The sequence below is a fragment of the Dendropsophus ebraccatus genome, chromosome 6 (assembly GCF_027789765.1).
Source record: "Dendropsophus ebraccatus isolate aDenEbr1 chromosome 6, aDenEbr1.pat, whole genome shotgun sequence".
NCBI lineage: Eukaryota > Metazoa > Chordata > Amphibia > Anura > Hylidae > Dendropsophus > Dendropsophus ebraccatus.
Window position 1 is genome coordinate 29361245 of NC_091459.1, and position 19151 is coordinate 29380395.

Consider the following 19151-nt stretch of genomic DNA (forward strand, 5'->3'; position numbering starts at 1 on the left):
CGCTATATACAAGACTGTCAACATTTAAACAAACATGCCTAATTCAATTTTTACATTTAAACCTCCTTTTCCCTGTGCTCCTGATGCCAGAATAAGCTTGGCTTCTATCTTTAGGAGTTGTGTATTAATATCTTGCCCTGGTTTAAAGAAAACTCTTTTCAAACCTGTAAATTTCAGGCAGTTCGTGTCTCCGTTGTGGTGTGTGTATATGTGGTCTACCATTCTAGTTGCGGCTTTTTTATTTTTTATGGTGTAGATGTGTTCATAAAACCTCCGGTTTAAAGTTCGCAGTGTTTTTCCTATATAAAATAAGCCGCATATGCATGTTATTGCGTATACTACCCCTTTAGTTTTACAACAGATATAATCTGTTATATCACATCTGATACCGCCCAAATTCAGTGTTTTTGTCGTTAGTGCATGATCACACCAAGTGCAATTTCCACATTTATACGTGCCCTGTGGTGTCATGGATTTTAACCATATTGGTTCTTGAATTTCTTTGGTGCTTTTAAACTTACTGTGTACGAGTATGTCTTTTATATTTTTGCATCTTTTAAACGCTATAGTAGGTTTTTCTGTGATTTCATCTGTCAGTATGGGATCATTTTTTATCAGATACCAATTTTTATTAATGGTTTGTTTAATTAAAGTAGCCTACGGTCAATACTTACGCCTTAGGCGAATAAATAGTTCAGACAACAGTTTTAGAGAAAAAGCTAAAGAACTTACCATAAGACTCATGCAGCGAGGTTACCCAGCTGGTGAACTTCGAATGGCGGAGGAAAGAGCCTTTGCAAAGGACAGGATAAATCTGCTACAAGATAGAAAAAGAAAGCTAAAAACAAATAAACAACAAGAGAAATTCACTTTCTCGTTCAAATATAGTCCCATGGCTACTTTAATTAAACAAACCATTAATAAAAATTGGTATCTGATAAAAAATGATCCCATACTGACAGATGAAATCACAGAAAAACCTACTATAGCGTTTAAAAGATGCAAAAATATAAAAGACATACTCGTACACAGTAAGTTTAAAAGCACCAAAGAAATTCAAGAACCAATATGGTTAAAATCCATGACACCACAGGGCATGTATAAATGTGGAAACTGCACTTGGTGTGATCATGCACTAACGACAAAAACACTGAATTTGGGCGGTATCAGATGTGATATAACAGATTATATCTGTTGTAAAACTAAAGGGGTAGTATACGCAATAACATGCATATGCGGCTTATTTTATATAGGAAAAACACTGCGAACTTTAAACCGGAGGTTTTATGAACACATCTACACCATAAAAAATAAAAAAGCCGCAACTAGAATGGTAGACCACATATACACACACCACAACGGAGACACGAACTGCCTGAAATTTACAGGTTTGAAAAGAGTTTTCTTTAAACCAGGGCAAGATATTAATACACAACTCCTAAAGATAGAAGCCAAGCTTATTCTGGCATCAGGAGCACAGGGAAAAGGAGGTTTAAATGAAAAAATTGAATTAGGCATGTTTGTTTAAATGTTGACAGTCTTGTATATAGCGAAACTATGTTTTGTTTTTAACCCAGTTTGTATTTGCACCTGGCTGGCAACGCCCACCCCTGACACGTCACAAGAGGTATTTTACCTGGACCTGCAGGTGAGGGCGTCATCCGATGAAGCGCGCATGCGCGCGAAATGGCCATCATGATCACGCTTTAACAGGTTGGCGTCTGCCCTGATCAGAGTGCAATTTTACCGCACTATGAATTAAAGGAATAAAGGAACTTTCACTACAAACGGGTGAGTGCCCTTGACTTTTTGTACCTCCATGCGACATTGCACAGGGTTCTGTATATATGTACTGTATAGATGGAGTAGGGGTTTCTGTATATACATGTACTGTATACATGGAGTAGGGGGTCCTGTATATATAAATATATATGTACTGTATAGATGGAGTAGGGGGCCCTGTATATACATGTACTGTATAGTTTGCGTAGGGGGTCCTGTATATACATGTACTGTATAGATGGAGTAGGGGGTCCTGTATATACATGTACTGTATAGATGGAGTAGGGGGTCCTGTATATACATGTACTGTATAGATGGAGTAGGGGGTCCTGTATATACATGTACTGTATAGATGGAGTATGGGGTCCTGTATATACATGTACCGTATAGATGGAGTAGGGGGTCCTGTATATACATGTACCGTATGGATGGAGTAGGGGGTCCTGTATATACATGTACTGTATAGATGGAGTAGGGGGTCCTGTATATACATGTACTGTATAGATGGAGTAGGGGGCCCTGTATATACATGTACTGTATGGATGGAGTAGGGGGTCCTGTATATACATGTACTGTATAGATGGAGTAGGGGGCCCTGTATATATATGTACAGTATAGATGGAGTAGGGGGCCCTGTATATACATGTACTGTATACATGGAGTAGGGGGCCCTGTATATACATGTACTGTATAGATGGAGTAGGGGGCCCTGTATATACATGTAATGTATAGTTGGAGTAGGGGGTCCTGTATATACATGTACTGTATAGTTGGAGTAGGGGGTCCTGTATATACATGTACTGTATAGATGGAGTAGGGGGTCTACCAGTTATTACTGTGGATGTTGTGAGGCAGCTTCCCTAGCAACCATTGCTCCCTGTGAAAATGAAAGCAGTAATCCTATTGGTTGCTAAGGCTCCAACTGCCGTGTCTGCTGCAGCTAATTATATCACCTGTGTTTGCAGTGAGGAGATTTTCCAATTCATCTCTATGGGGCGCCTCTCTTTCCCCTCCCCCTCCCCTCCTGTACATCTGGCCGGGACGGGACCTTCGCAATAACCTTCCCGGGCACCCAATGTATCTGTGTGCCAAATTTGGGGTCAAACGGTTCAGGCGTTTGGAAGTCTATAGAGGACAGACAGACAGACAGACAGACAGAAGGACAGACAGACAGACAGACTTTGATTTTTATGATATAGATTATAGTAGCCATATAGCAAATAAACATAAACCCAGACAGAAAATACCCCAAAAGGAGCCAAAATTTATACAATTTTTAACCCTTGTAGGGTAAAAAGAGTTTATGGATACATTTACCGTATACATAGAAAGACATCCTGGCGCATACAGCAAACAGACACTAAAATGTAGCTTGAAGAGAGTTTAGGTGTAGAAGGCCTTAAACCATCATGTGTCTACTCCCAGGATTCAGAGCGGGGTCTGAATGTGCGGCTGGGGAGCCAGTGCAGCCCACTAATTAAGACAGTTAAATGCAGCTGTCATAACTGACAGCTGCATTTAGATGTCTTTATTTGCCCCATCTCTGGTGTCTAGTGGCAGTATTTTCGATCCGTGATGCAATCACAGAGGAGAGATCATTTATTCTGTGCCAGCCGGGCCTCATTGCCTGACCAGCGTCAGAACAGAGTAATAAAGCATTGATCTAATGGATCATTGCTGTATTATGTATACTACACTGATCTACATGATAAATCATTGTAGTTGTATTAGAAGTCCCCCAAGGGGACTTTTAATTAACCTCTTAACGACGCATGACGGGTATACCCGTCATGCGGCCGTTAAGAGTAAACAGAGAGGGCTCCCGGCGTGAGCCCTCTCTGCAGCGCGCGGTCACCGGTTGCTAAGCGCAGCCAGGGACCGCGTATATTTGCCGGCGCGGCCGATCGCCGCGGCCGGCTAATTAACTATTCAAATGCCGCTGTCAAAGCTGACAGCTGCATTTGAATAGCAGCTGTGCCTCCTCTTCCTGGTGTCCAGTGGGGGATCTCCCCCCGGCGATGCGATCGCGGAGGGGAGATCCGTTCTAATGAGCCGGCCGGGGCTCAGCGTCGGAATGACGCTGATCCCGACTCGGCAATCTATTCAGATGGTCTGCAGCAGACCATTATAATAAAGCACCGATCTGATGGATCATTGCTCTATTATATACACAGGATTGATCTCAATGGGAGATCAGTTCTGTGTATATAGAAGTCCCCCAGCAGGCTTCATATTACTGTAAGGGAAAGTTAAAAAAAAGTGTTTTTATTAATAAAAAATCCCCTCCACTAATAAAAGTCTGAATCACCCCCCTTTTCCCATTCTACAAATAAAAATAAATAAATAAACATGTTTTTTATCACCGCGTGCGTAATTGCCCGAACTATTTATTAATCACATTCCTGATCTCACACGGTAAACGGTGTAAGCGCAAAAAAATCCCAAAGTGCAAAATTGCGCATTTTTGGTCGCATCAAATCCAGAAAAAATGTAATATAAAGCGATCAAAAAGTTGCATATGCGCAATCAAGGTACCGATAGAAAGAACACATCATGGCGCAAAAAATGACTCCTGACACAGCCCCATAGACCAAAGGATAAAAGCGCTATAAGCCTGGGAATGGAGCGATTTTAAGGAACGTATATTTGTTAACAATGGTTTTAATTTTTTACAGGCCATCAGATACAATAAAAGTTATACATGTTATATATCATTTTAATCGTAATGACTTGAGGAACATATATAACAACGAAGTTTTTCCATAGGACACACAGCGTAAAAATGAAGTCCCCCCAAAGAAAAATAATTGCATTTTTTTTTCAATTTCACTGCGCATATAATTTTTTTCTGGTTTCGCAGCATATTTTATGGAAAAATTCAGCCTGTCATTGCGAAGTACAATTAGTGACGCAAAAAATAAGGGCTCATGTGGGTCTGTAGGTGTAAAATGCAAGTGCTATGGCCTTTTAAGCACATGGAGGAAAAAAAGAAAATGCAAAAACGAAAGTTAGCACGGTCCTTAAAGGGTTAATGTAAGTGTGAAAAAAAACATTTTTTTTAATTAATATAAATAAATAAATAAAAAAGTAAACATATTTGGTATTGTCGCATGTGTATTCACCCAAACTATTAAATTAGCACATTCTTGATCACGTGCGGTAAACTGCGTGAGCCCCCAAAAAATTCCAAAGTGCAAAATTGTGCATTTTTGGTTGCATCAAATCCAGAAAAATTTTAATAAAAAGCGATAAAAAAGTCACATGTATGTGAGCAAGGTACTGAAAGGAAGTACAGATCAGGGTGCAAAAAATGACACCTCACACCCCATAGACCTAGAAATAAAAGCGTTATAAGTATGGTCATAGAGCAATTTTAATTTAATTTTTTTAAAAGGTTTTGAATTTTGAAAAGCCATCAAAGAAAACTTGAGGAACATAGATAACAAATCATTTTTACCATAGGGCGAATTACGTATATGCAAAATCCTGCCAAATAAAAAAATAAAAAAATTTTTTTTTCTATTTCACTGCGCAAATAATTTTTTTTTCTGGTTTCACAGCATATTTTATGGAAAAATTAAGTCTGTGATTGCAAAGAAAAATTAGTGGTGCAAAAAATAAGGGCTCATGTGGGTCTTTAGATGAAAAGGTGAAAAGGCGCTATGGCCTTTTAAACACCAGGAGGAAAAACAAAAACGTGAAAACGAAAATTTGCTCGGTCCTCAAAGGGTCAAGGGAATATCATTCTGTGCCAGATTTAAGGGAGAACAATGTTGCATGACCAATACCCAAAAATAATGTAAACCAACATAGAGTAAATAAACGCTATGTTCACACAACGTCAAGAATTGAGAAAAAGCACCCGATTTTGATATTTAAAAAAAGTTAATTTTTGCCCCGATTTAACTGACTGCAATGGCAATGCATTGAAGTCAATGGGTAGACGCACGTCTAATGCACACAGTGTATTGAATAACGGTCGTTTTTACCGCAGATGTCAAAATAATGAACATGATCATTACTTTCGTACGTCTTTTACAAACAAGAAGTGATGAAACGCAATATCATATTATTTAACCATGATACAAATGAATTATAAATAATATTACACTGTTTAATATAATATTGAAGTTTAGTAAATGGCCATAATATAAACTTACTGGTTACCACCTGGATTGTAGCTTGATTATTTTTCCAATGCATTATAGCATAAAGTCATGGTTACTTATGTTTTTCTATTTACATACCTAATCATTCTATATGGTTACATATTTTCATTACTTAGTAAGTTTTACTCCTCAAAAAGTTTTTAACTTTAATAATTTTTTTTCTCTACAGCACCTCTTAAAATTAAATAAAATAGAGCCATCATGACAGAACAAAGTGAAAAAGGAGTTTTCTGGTAGAGAAATAAAGATATCTTAAGACTGACTTCAAACGATATCCATAACAAGTAACTGCAGTGAAAGCGTTTCATCTTTGCCTCTGGGATATTATTAAGTCTTTCTAGTAGCACTAACAGCAGAAGCAAGGATTACAGAAGTTACTACAGTATAGCTGCTTGCCTGCCATACAAATATAAGAAAAGCATAGATCTTGTTGAAGTTGTAAAGGTTATACATTTCATAGCACATCAAATTTAACCTTCTAAAATTCACTAAATAAAACTTCTTATGAGCAATATATGCCAAGATGGTCAAAGAAACAATAGTTTCATTCTTCATTTTTTTTTTTTTGCCTCCCAAAAGTTAGATACAAATGTTTTATTTGAATGTCCTTTATTGTTTACCTTTTACTTTATACTAAATTAGATATAAAGTAGTCTAGGTATAGACAAAATTTTATATTACTACTTACCATTTTTTTAATATATCATCAGTATCATGTTTACATTTCTACTATTTGTCAAATTAATGAACGGGACATTTTGTAAGGCTATGTTCACACAACTTTTTTTCATCTCCGTTTAAAATGACGTCCGTCATTTTGAGTCTAAAATTACGGACGTTATTTAGCTGCCTGACCTCCCCTTAGTGCACTGACGGGTGTTTGTACATTATAGGAGTTTGGAATTACTAATTGGACTTTGGATGCGGCTTAATTGAAAAGTCCATTGAATTTGATAGTAAAAACGGAAACAGAACGGTGACAAAAGGAAAACTGTGTGTGAACTACAAATAAAAAATGTCTGCTGTTTGCAAAAGACGTCCGAAAATAATGATCATGTTCATTATTTTGACACCCGCGACAAAAACGTCCTTTATTCAATACGCTGTGCGCATTGAATGTCTGTCTTACCATTGACTTCAATGCATTGCATTGCAGTCAGTTAAATCTCGGCAAAAACTGAAGTTATTTTAAATATGAAAATTGGCCGCCTTTTTAATATTTTTGACATTGTGTGAACATAGCCACATACAGTAAAATTTTACTTATGTAGCACGCGATGATAAACCAGCCCCACCCCCCCTAAAATTTTTTTTTTTTAAAGCCTAATAATCCAAAAAGCAACTAAAAGGGTGCTAAATGGGGTTGTTTTAAAATCAACTGGTGTCAGAAAATAATACAGATTTGTAAATTACTTCTAAAATGAAAATCTCAAGCCTTCTAGTACTTATCAGCTGTTGTATACTCTGCAGGAAGTGGTGTATTCTTTCCAGTCTGACACAGTACTCTCTGCTTCCACCTCTGTCCATGTCAGGAACTGTCCAGTGCAGGAAAGGTTTTCTATGGAGATTTGCTCCTGCTCTGGACAATTTGACAAAAGAAGTAACTTACAATTTTTTTTTATAACTTTCTGATTTAAAAACATTTTTTTCTCTGGAGTGCCCCTTTAAATTGGTTTATTGTGATACTTTGTGACAAAAGGAAAAAAGTAAGGGGATTTTCTGGTGGTGCTTAGGTTATAGAAGAAATAATGTAATAACTTTTTTGGCTATAAATTTCATGGATCGGTGTCTTCCTCAGCTTAGCTCTTTGTATACTTAGAATTTGGTATTCTGCTATAGTACCCATTTCCCCCCCATGTCTTACACATTTTCATCTTCGTTGTTTTTCCTGTTTGCCCATCTACATACAGCGCGTTGGCCTTTCATCCATCTAGCATTTCTACTCAAAATACCATCAATTAAAATCCCAAGTGTCAACTCCATACATATGTTACTCACTGCCTTATTACATATATTTAGCAGATTTTTGAGTTTTATGTGATAACTTTAACCCTTCCTTTCTGTATATCCCAAGATATATCATGACATGAAAGAAGATCATTAATGGCACGATGAAGGATTTATAGATTAGGAGCCAAAACATTGATAAAGTTTTCAGTCTCTTAAAGGGGTGCTTCCATTTTAACTAACGTAGTTAAACTTGTAGGACTTGTCAAGTTAAATATTCTTGCAAATGCATTAATTTATCAAACTTGCCACCTTCTCCTGATATGCCCCCTCTTAGTCGTAAGTCTAGAGGGAAGGAGACAATGATCAATCATTTAATGCATGTGCATTACACTGATCCAATAAATCAACACTCTTCTGGTACAGTTTACCACAGGCAGACAATATCAGCAGATCACTCATGGCAGGTACCAAGGCCAAGCAGAGAATGCCATTACAACTTAAAACAGATAAATATCTGCAGATAGCAGCCAGGTATGACACTGGCCCAGCTCCTGGCCCAGAAACCTGCTTCATACTCTGGCACCAGAACCATCTTATCTTTACATCAGGAAGGGGATAATAATTTTTTTGTTTGTTTGTCATGTAATATTTTGTTGTATTATACAGTGATTCTGCATCCTAAAAAGACTGGGCACCTGTCTTTGGTGTTGGAAAACATCTAGAGAATCACTTTATCAGCAGCGTTGAAATCAACATATCCAATGAAACAGCTTATGAGTCTGAGAGAGTGAATGGGAGCCATAAAACTGAGTTGCTAATGATTGGAGTCTATTGCTAGTCTGATTTGAGGAGTTTTAGAGTGGGTATCCCTTCCAAGTAGAGAAGAGAGAACTGAACTTCCTCAACAAAGATTGGTTTACAAATAGAGATGAGCGAACGATCAGCATTTGATTAGCGGGGGCTGCTGAACTTGGATAAAGCTCTAAGGTTGTCTGGAAAACATGGATACAGCCAATGACTTTATCCATGATTTCCACATAGCCTTAGGGCTTTATCCAACTTCAGCAGCCACTGCTAATCAAATGCCGAAAGTTCGGGTTCGGATGGACTCGAGCATGCTCCAGGATCGTTCAGTTAGTTACAAACTATGCAAAACAATTGATTTGAGAAAGAACAGAATTTTTGAAAGTTTGGACATGTCCAATACACATAGTACATTACATTATAGCAAAAGCACAGGTGCAAGGGATTATCCTATAGGCGCAAGGGATTATTCTATAGGTGAAAACTATATTAAAAAGCAGAGGTGACTGTCAGAAGTAATGGCGGTGATAGTGATTCTACACATTTTATATCAAGGAATGAACATAGAATGGTGTTTCTAATTTATCTCAGTTATAAGTGAGTGGCAACATGAAGAATGATGATAAAGGACTTGACAGGATTGGGAGCTGTGAAGAATGCTGATGCTCAGTGGAGAGCCTTTTGAGTCTTCGGGCTACTCGGATGTAACTCTGGCACTGTCTGTGCTGCATAAGCTTAGCTGGAAATAAAAAAGTAAACAGAACATGAGACATCTGATGACATATAGCAACTGCTTGCACAAATGAAGCAATATGTTGATGAATACGGCATATATACATACTCGTGTGTGTACATATCTATCTATTTTACATTGACATATACAGTAGAAAATCTCAGTATTCTGCTGTTGCTAAAATCTCAGAGAAAAGAGAAACTCAGCAAAATATTTAGATTGCCGACACTTAGGGTGGGATTTATGAGGGCCGGTGTTAACTCAGGCCCCGCCGCCTTTGCGATGTCAGAATTCACTAAGAGGTGCATGCCTCTTAGCGAATCCAGCTGGCTGGGCACCCAAACCCGCACCCGGCGTACCGCTTCCAGCAAGTGTAGATTAGGGTCATGATTTACACCTGCGAGCAGATGTAAATCCTGATAAGTGAGGCACGGGGGGAGGCCACACCTCCTCCCCACCTTGTCACACCACACCCCCGCCCACCTATCAGGGGAGGGGGGCATACGGAAGGCATACGCCAGGGAGTAGGGGCAAATCTGAATCCTTCATAAATGCCCCCCTTATTGCAACCTACATTTAAAGGAAAACTATCATCAGGTTAGAAGCATTTAATCTGCTTATATGTCCCTATGCACATGGGGTGTTGGGGTTGAAGATAAGTTTCTCACTTTGATCCTTGGAGCAGTTTCTGTGATATTAGCCATTTATCTTCTAGGCTAATCCCCCCCAGTATACCAATTCACATCCGGCCAGCCCACTCTGCTGGTAACCATTAGGAGGGTGGGCTGGAGGCAGTAGTCCTGCCCCAAGTGACCCAAATGTTTCATTAGCATACTAGATAAATTGCTAATATAATGGAAACTGTGAAGAGGAAGAAGAGAAGAAACTGACCTTTATCCTCAGAGTCCTGTGAGCAATAGGGACATATCATAGTTTCCCTTTAAATAGTCATGGTATTGTAGCCTGTTTTATCACTGAGCCCTTTTAAATTATATTTTCCTATGTATTTATTGGTAAAATAACCAGACTATCCCACCCATAGCAGATGTGATAAGCATTAGTGTTAACAAGGAACTTATAAATATTGTAGGCGCTTTCTAATTTAGGATGTTAGTTAAGAGTAAAAAAAAAACCCTGTTCTATGTTGGAAAACAAGTATCTTATGCATCTTTTCAATTGTGTTTATTTTTTTTTACCTCTAGTTTATTATGCTCAAACATATTTTGGATTGCAGGGTTCCTCCCGCTGTTTATTGTAATCTTACAGCCACCAGCAGGAAAAGTTTAGTTACATACATAGAAGTAGATTATTTTTTTAATGATAGCACTTTTATATTCTGATTCTTTTCAACCTTTAATGTTTATTGTCCATGGGGTGCAAGATTTAACTGTTATTAGATACTATCATTTTATCATCACTGCTTTTTAAAATGGTTGCAGACATATTGCAGTGTACCTAAGTGGAATAAAACTCTTAATTTACAGAAAACATTTTCTCCGAATAAAACATCATTCAGTTCAAAAATATGTATGTGTTTCCAGGTGATTTTATAATTATGTGTAGTTTGCTTCAATTTTACCATATTGCAGCACAGCACTAATCCTACTTAATAAAATGAGTAGAACAATGGGGGATGAAAACAAAATTGCATTCCAATTTTTTTTCTCTTGAAAAGAAAAAGAATTTACTTTGTGTGGACTTAACCTTTTCACTGCTTAAAGCTGAACCCACGGAATTCATTAATTATGCATTAAAAATCAAACTGTAATTCAGCACAATTCAAGTTCAGTAGTGACCTTAATGTGAATCTAATGCATAATATTAAGATATTAATCTTATAATGCATATGTAATGTTTATACTGTGATAATGCCATGTAAATTATATTATTATGTCCCTTAAGTAGAGATATTATCATTCATATGTTATATATATATTTCAACATTAATCCTCATGTTTATAATAGAGATATCAGAAGTCACATTGGCATTTGTTTCTTAGATGGGTATTCTAAGCAAGTCAAAGAACACAGTAAGGCCACATTGATGCCGCTTGATAGGCATGGATGATATGATGTGGATGAATGATTTGCAATGTTCTATCATGTAAATTTATTATTTTCTAGACTACTCATGTTCCACATCTCTGGCCAACACCTAACTATGGCAATTAATAAAATTTGTAGCATGGAAAACTTGAACGTTGCCAATTATGGTGAAATGTATGCAGTGAATGACATTAGAATTACATTATTTTGAAAAAATTATTTGTAGAGATGAGCAAATCGCTCATCTAAACGAAGCAAAGCGCTTCATTTGATTACCGCACTGCTCATCTAGCTGACTGCCTTTCAGTCGCGCTCTTCTCCCTGAAGTCAGAAGTCCAAGTCAAAAACCAACCGAGCAGCGAAGTACAAAATCCAAGGGGGTCCAAGGGGGTAGTCAAAGGGTCTATAGCAGAAGTCAGGTAACCAGAAATCAAATACAGACAAAACGCTAGGTCAAGTAATTTTAGGATGAACTAGGCACTATGCAAGGCAAGAAATATGAGACAAGTGAGGATACCCATGGAGCCTGGCATCCCAGCCCCAGGCGTAATTGGGGCTGTGGCTCCAGGTCCTGTCCAGATACCAACAGTGGACTGATGAGTCAGCTGTCAGTCAATAATCAGAGAACACACTACACCTTATGCTGATCAACCAGGGAGAGAAACACTGGCCACTGCTACAACAAGGAACAGGAGAGCAGAGTAGAGCAAAAACATGAAAAGCATTCTGGCTGCTATGCATGCTATCGTTGCACCGCTAGCAACCGTCCGGAGTGGTTGTTATGTATGCTTTGGCCGCACGCATTGGCGACGCCAGGAGCCGAACGCACGGCTCAAGTCCTAACAGCTCATCAAACAAAGCCTTTCTCTTAGTTAAGATCTATACTTATTTGCTATAAATAATTTCTAGATTTTGAAGGAATCCTTTACTATTGCACCCCAGGAAAAATAACAATGTTTTTACAAGCCCATTGAAAATACAAGAACAAAATAGATAACTAGAAAGTGTTTTTCTTTCTCCTAGTATTTTTTCAACTTAAATCCCCAAGAACTCCCAACAGGTCATTGATTCTAGGATATCCTATAGAAAGAGCAAATGTAATGATACTTGATGCACTGACTAAATATCACCTGTAAAATACTACAGAAATCCTCACAACATGATCTGTTGGAGGTACTTGACTGGGGGAGACTTATTAACAATGTGTTCCGGGCACAAGGCACAGAGAAGGCGCACATAGTGGCCTTTTACCCTGCCATATCCCCTGCATGCTGGATGGGTGGGAGAAGTGGGGGATGGACAGTCACACCTATACAAGCATAAACCAGGCAAAAACTTACACCTGCTCCGGAGCATGTGTAGACTTATGTGCAATGCCTGGGCCAGGTGCAGGGCCAGCCTCTTAGTAACTCCAGTCAGGAAAAATTCAGCCAAAATTGGGCAAAGACTGAATTAAAATCATGGGAGATACTCATGTTAGACTATTTGTAAAATATTTGCCAGCTTTTTTTTTTGCCAAAAAATGTTAAACAAAAGTACATACTATAGGGTAAGTAAGTAAACTGGTGTAAAGTAAAACTGACTTAGTTGTCCCTAGCAACCAATCAGATTCCACTTTTCATTCCTCACAGATTCTTTGGCTGGTGGCTAAGGGCAACTGAGCCAGTTTCACTTTACACCATGTTTGATATGTACATCAACCTTTACATTCATGTTCATTTTATTTCAATCATTATATTTGTCTTTCTGTTTTGCTACCTATGCAATGTCCTGCTATCATCTTTTTGCATGACCTACAATATCTGTTTCTATAGTAATACAGTAACTACAGTAATCTTATATGGACTAAACTCTCGGTTAGATAATTGAAACTTCCTATTGATTTATATCTCTTGCCTTTTAATAAAATGACATTCTCCACTATAAAACATGACATGCAAAATATTCAAATAATGTAAAACTATTTTTTCATTTTGTAGTGACACTTGAAACAGTGATCAGATGGCCAATTACATTTCTGTCACAGTATATTAGTTAGTGTTAGACTGGTAAGCCTTCATTCTGAAGGACATAAACAGTTAGATAGATGTAAATTATCATACATTTTCAACTAATACAAGGAAAGGAAATAAGTACTTGATATTTATCATCAGCTGCATTTTATACCAAGTTTATAAATCCTTTTATAGATACGTTTAGAAGGATACTCTTGACCTTTAACTTAATTTTTTCCCCCGTAACTATGAGAAAAGCTAAGAAATTGGCATTATTAAATAACAAAAGTAATTAAAAGAAATAAATAATGCTCACTCAGATATACTATTATCCCTTAAAGGCTATGATCCCACACAGTATTTTTGCTCAGTATTTTGCAATCAAAACCAGGAGTGGATTTGAAACACAGAAAGGCTTTGTTCACACACTGTTGAAATTGAGTGGATGGTCAGCATTTAATGGCAAATAGCGGCAATTATTTGCTGTTAAATGACAGCCATCCACTCAATTTCCACAGTGTGTGAACAAAGCCTTTCTGTGTTTTTAACCCCTTAGTGACCGCCATGCTGCCTTTTCACGGCGGCCACTAATGGGCTTTATTCCGGCGGGCGCATCGGAATAAATTACCGCCCGGCGGAGGCTGCAGGACGGGTGATCAGCGGTCAGTGTGACCGCTGACACCGTCCTGTAACTGCCCGGAGCAGAGGATTCTCTGCTCCGGGCAGTTTAACCCGTTAAATGCCGCTGTCAAACCATGACAGCGGCATCTAACGGGTCCCGGTGGATCCCGGACAGCGCCATGGGTCACTTACGTGATCGCAATGTCCCGCGGCGCCGTCCGGTCCTCCGATGTCTCCATGATGATCCCGGGGTTCTAATGAAGGTCCCCGGGGTCACCATGGAGATGCCTCATGCTGACAGGGGTGGCTGTGGCTATTGCCTGTCATGATACAATACATTGCAGTACATCAGGTACTGCAATGTATTTTATCAGTGATCAAAGTATTTTACACTAGTGTTCAGTAATGTACACTAGTGTAAAAGTAAAAAAAAGTGAAAAAAATGTGCACCATACACAACACAGCCCCCCCCCAGCCCCCCCAATAATAAAGATGTATTACATTCCCTATACCCAATAAAACGTGACATAAAAGGGATCAAAAACACAAATCCTATACATATTTGGTATCGCCACGTCCGTAACGACCCAATCTATAAAACTATATCAATAATTATATCGCACAACACACGCTGTAAAAAAAAAAAAAAGAAAAACAGTACCAGAATAGCTGTATTTTATCAATCCACTTTAGAAAATACGTCATAAAAGAGATCAAAAAGTCATATACATATAAAACTTGGTATCAATAGAAACTACAGATCTTCCCGCAAAAAATAAGCCCAAAACCAGCTCTGTCGCGCAAAATATGAGAACGCTATGGATCTTGCAATGCGGCGACAGTTTTTGTGGGTTTTTGCTAGGAAGATAGTTTCTATTGCGCCAAAGTGATAATAATCAAAAAAACCTATACAAATGTGGTATCGCCATAACCGTAGTGACCCAGAGAATACATGTATTATGTTATTAGTGACCGCTGATACGGATTTTTACCGCGATCACTAATGGGCTCTATTCTGCTGCCATCAGCTCTTTATGGCGATGGTGCAGAATAGTGCAGCGGTGCCGGTAATGCCCGCAGCCCCCTCCTCTCAGCTACCGGAGGTAGCTGAGAGGTTGGGGCAGAGTGTGGGGTCAGTCCCGGCAAGTCCCCTTACCGGCGATCGCAGTTATTATTAGTATGACGGCGGCCACCGGTAACAGACATTGCCAGCGCAGCTGAACGCTTTCATCTCTTCTCACCGTGAATCCACAGTGAGAGGAGATGAGAACATGTCCCCCTCTGTCCCCAGAATTAACCCTAGTGACCTGGTCACTGACCCTCCCCTCCCAGGGTGGCCATCTGATCCAAGATGTCCGCCGCCATCTCTGTGAACAGACTCTGTTCACAGTGATGGATTCCTAAAAATGATCAACGCTTCATTCTCTCCACCACCGGAGGTGGCGGAGAGCATGGGGCAATGATCGGTGACCACCCGGTGTGGTCCCAGTACAAGTGATCAGTGGTATATACTATATACCACTGATTGCTTGTTCCAAATAGTGCCGGCACTTTTTTACGCCTATCACCAAAGTCAAGTGCACTGGATTACCCGTAACCACCCTGGATTACTTGTAACCACCCCAGATTACCTGTAACCACCCCAGATTGCCCGTCACCACCCCAGATTGCCCGAAACCACCTTAGATTGCCCGTCACCACCCCAGATTGCCTGTAACCACCCTAGATTGCCTGTAATCTCCCCAGATTGTCCGAAATCTCCCCAGATTGCCCGTATCCACCCCAGATAGCCCATAACCATCCCAGACAGCCAATAACCATCCCAGACAGCCCATAACCACCCCAGATTTCCCGTCTCAACCCCAGATTGCCCGTCACCACCCCAGATTGCCCATAACCACCCCAGATTGCCTGTCACTACCCCAGATTGCCCATAATCTCCCCAGATTGCCCGTATCCCCCCAGATAGCCCATAACCATTCCAGACAGCCCGTAACCACCACAGATTGCCCGTAACCACCCCAGATTGCCACAGACTGCCTGTAACTACCCCAAATTGCCTGTAACCACCCCAGATTGCTCGCAACCACCCCAGATTGCTCGCAATCACCCCAGATTTCCCGTCACCACCCCAGATTTCCCGTCACCACCCCAGATTGCCTGTTGCAACCCCAGATAGTCAGTGAACACCACCAGATTGCCCGTCACCACCCCAGATAGCCAGTGAACACCCCCAGATTGCCCATCTTCACCCCAGATAGCCAGTAACCACCCCTTGATAGCCAGTAAACACCCCAAGATTGCCCATAACCACCCCTTATAGCCAGTAAACACCCCAAGATTGCCCATAACCACCCCATACAGCCAGTAAACACCACCAGATTGCCCGTTACCACCCCAGATTGCCCGTGACCACCCCAGATTGACCGTAACCACCCCAGATTGGCACAGACTGCTCGTAACCACCCCAGATTGCCCATAACCCCACCAGATTGCCTGTTGCCACCTCAGATAGCCAGTAAACACCCCGAGATTGTCCATTACCACCCCAGAAAACCAGTAAACACTCACATATTGCCTGTAACTAAAATGACACTCCTTCCCTTCTGAGCCCGGCTGGGTGCCCATACAGTGGTTTATGCCCACATATGGGGTACCATTGTACTCAGGAGAACCTCCGTTACAAATTTTGGGGTGCTTTTTCTCCCCTGTTCATAGTAAAATTAAGAAATTTCAAACTAAACAAACATGTTATTGGAAAAATTAATTTTTTTTCATTTTTACAGTCTAGTTTTGAATACTTTCCTCCAATACCTGTGGGGTCGAAATGCTCACCACACCCCAAGATGAATTCTTTGAGGGGTGTACTTTCCAAAATGGGGTGACTTTTGGGGGGGTTCTATTCTGTAGACATTACAGGGGCACTGCAAACGCACTGAAAATGCTAATTGGCGCTCCCTTACTTCTGAGGCTCGCTGTGTGCCCACACAGTGGTTTATACCCATGTGTGGGGTACCGTTCTACTCAGGAGAACCTGCCTTACATATATTGCGGTGAGTTTTCTCCTCTGTTCCTCGTGAAATTGAGAAATTTCAAACTAAACAAACATGTTATTGGAAAAATTCTATTTTTTTAATTTTTACTGTCTTCTTTTGAATACTTTCCTCTAATACCTGTGGGGTCAAAATGGTCACCACACCCCAAGATGTATTCTTTGAGGGGTGTGCTTTCCAAAATGGGGTGACTTTTGGGGGGGGGGGGGGTTATTCTGCTGACACTACAGGGGCTCTGCAAACGCACCTGGCGCTCAGAAACTTCTTCAGCAAAATCTGAACTGGAAATGCTAATAGGCGCTCCTTCCCTTCTGAGCCCCGCTGTGTGCCCATACAGTAGTTTATGCCCACATATAGGGTACCATTGTACTCAGGAGAACCTGCGTTACAAAATTTGGGGTGCATTTTCTCTCATGTTTATTATGAAAATGAGATACTTTAATCTTAACAAATATATTATTGGAAAATTTCTATTTTCCATTTTTTTCCGGCTTAATTGTGAATACTTTCCTCCAGCCCCTGTAGGGTTAAAATGCTCATTATACCCCTAGATTAATTCTTTAAGGTGTCTAGTTTCCAAAATGCGGTCACTTATGGGGGTTTCCAGTATATAAGCCTCCTAAATCAACTTAAAAAAAGAACTGGTCCCTAAAAAAATCAGTTTTGGAAATTTCATGAAAATTTGATAATTTGCTGATACATTTCTAAGCCCCGTAACACCCTAAAAAAGTGAAATATGTTTATGAAATGAAGCCAGAATAAAGAGGACATATTGATAATGTGACTTACTAACTAATTTTTGTCATGTGCCTTTTTTTTTAAAAAGCAAAGAATTTCAAAATTTTTCATTATATTTTGATATTTTTCACAAAAAACACACAAGACAGTGACCAAATTTTGCCACTAACATAAAGTACCATATGTTACGAAAAAACAATCTCAGAATTGCTAGCATACGTTAAAACATCACTGAGCTTTAAGCGCATAAAGTGAGACAGGTCAGATTTTGAAAAATGAGCCTGGTCATTAAGGCCCAAACAGGCTTGGTCCCTAAGGGGTTAATCCACTCCTGGCAAAAATACTGTATGGGAACATAGCCTTGGGCTAAAATTATTATTATTATTTAGAAAAGAACGGATGCTGATTGCAATGAAATCAGTGTCCGTTCATTTCTGCTGTGGCAGCATTGCATTCAATGCAAAGCCGCCCGCTTTACAATCAACACCCCAATTTATTGAGGTAATTGGTACTTGTACCTTTGTAGCCCAGCTGCCAATCATCATTACCAATTAGCTCAATAAATTGGTGTTTACTATGTGGTTAGGAAAGTATCAATGAATCAATTAAGAGCACTGAAGGCAGAACAGCACAGGAGGATCGCATAGGAGATCGCATCCTTACCGCAGGAGGGGTCTGATGATGCCGCAGGAGGGGGTCTGATGCCGCCGGAGGGGGTCTGATGCCGCCGGAGGGGGTCTGATGCCGCAGAGGGGGTCTGATGATGCAGGAGGGGGTCTGATGCCGCCGCAGAGGAGGTCTGATGATGCCGCAGAGGGGGTCTGATGCCGCCGCAGGAGGGGGTCTGATGCAGCCGCAGGAGGGGGTCTGATGCAGCCGCAGGAGGGGGTCTGATGCAGCCGCAGGAGGGGGTCTGATGCAGCCGCAGGTTCAGACTGAGGAATTCTCGCGGAAAATGTCCGCGGAATTCCGTCAGCTGTCCGCCCGGAGATCCGGAGAACTATAGATCCCAGCACTTCTATATACTGCTGTGCACAATAGGAGCATGAGTTATCCATATTTTTCTACGGAAATACGGATGCCAAACATGTTGCAATCCGCAAACAATCCGTAGACAATTGATGTCAATGAGAGCATCCGTGAAAAAATCTGGGTCCGCACCCGGTCCGCACTAGGACATGTCCTTTTTTTTTTACGGATTGATTTTCATCCATTTCTGCTACTGATCGTGTGAATAGCCCAATAGACTTCAATGTGCACT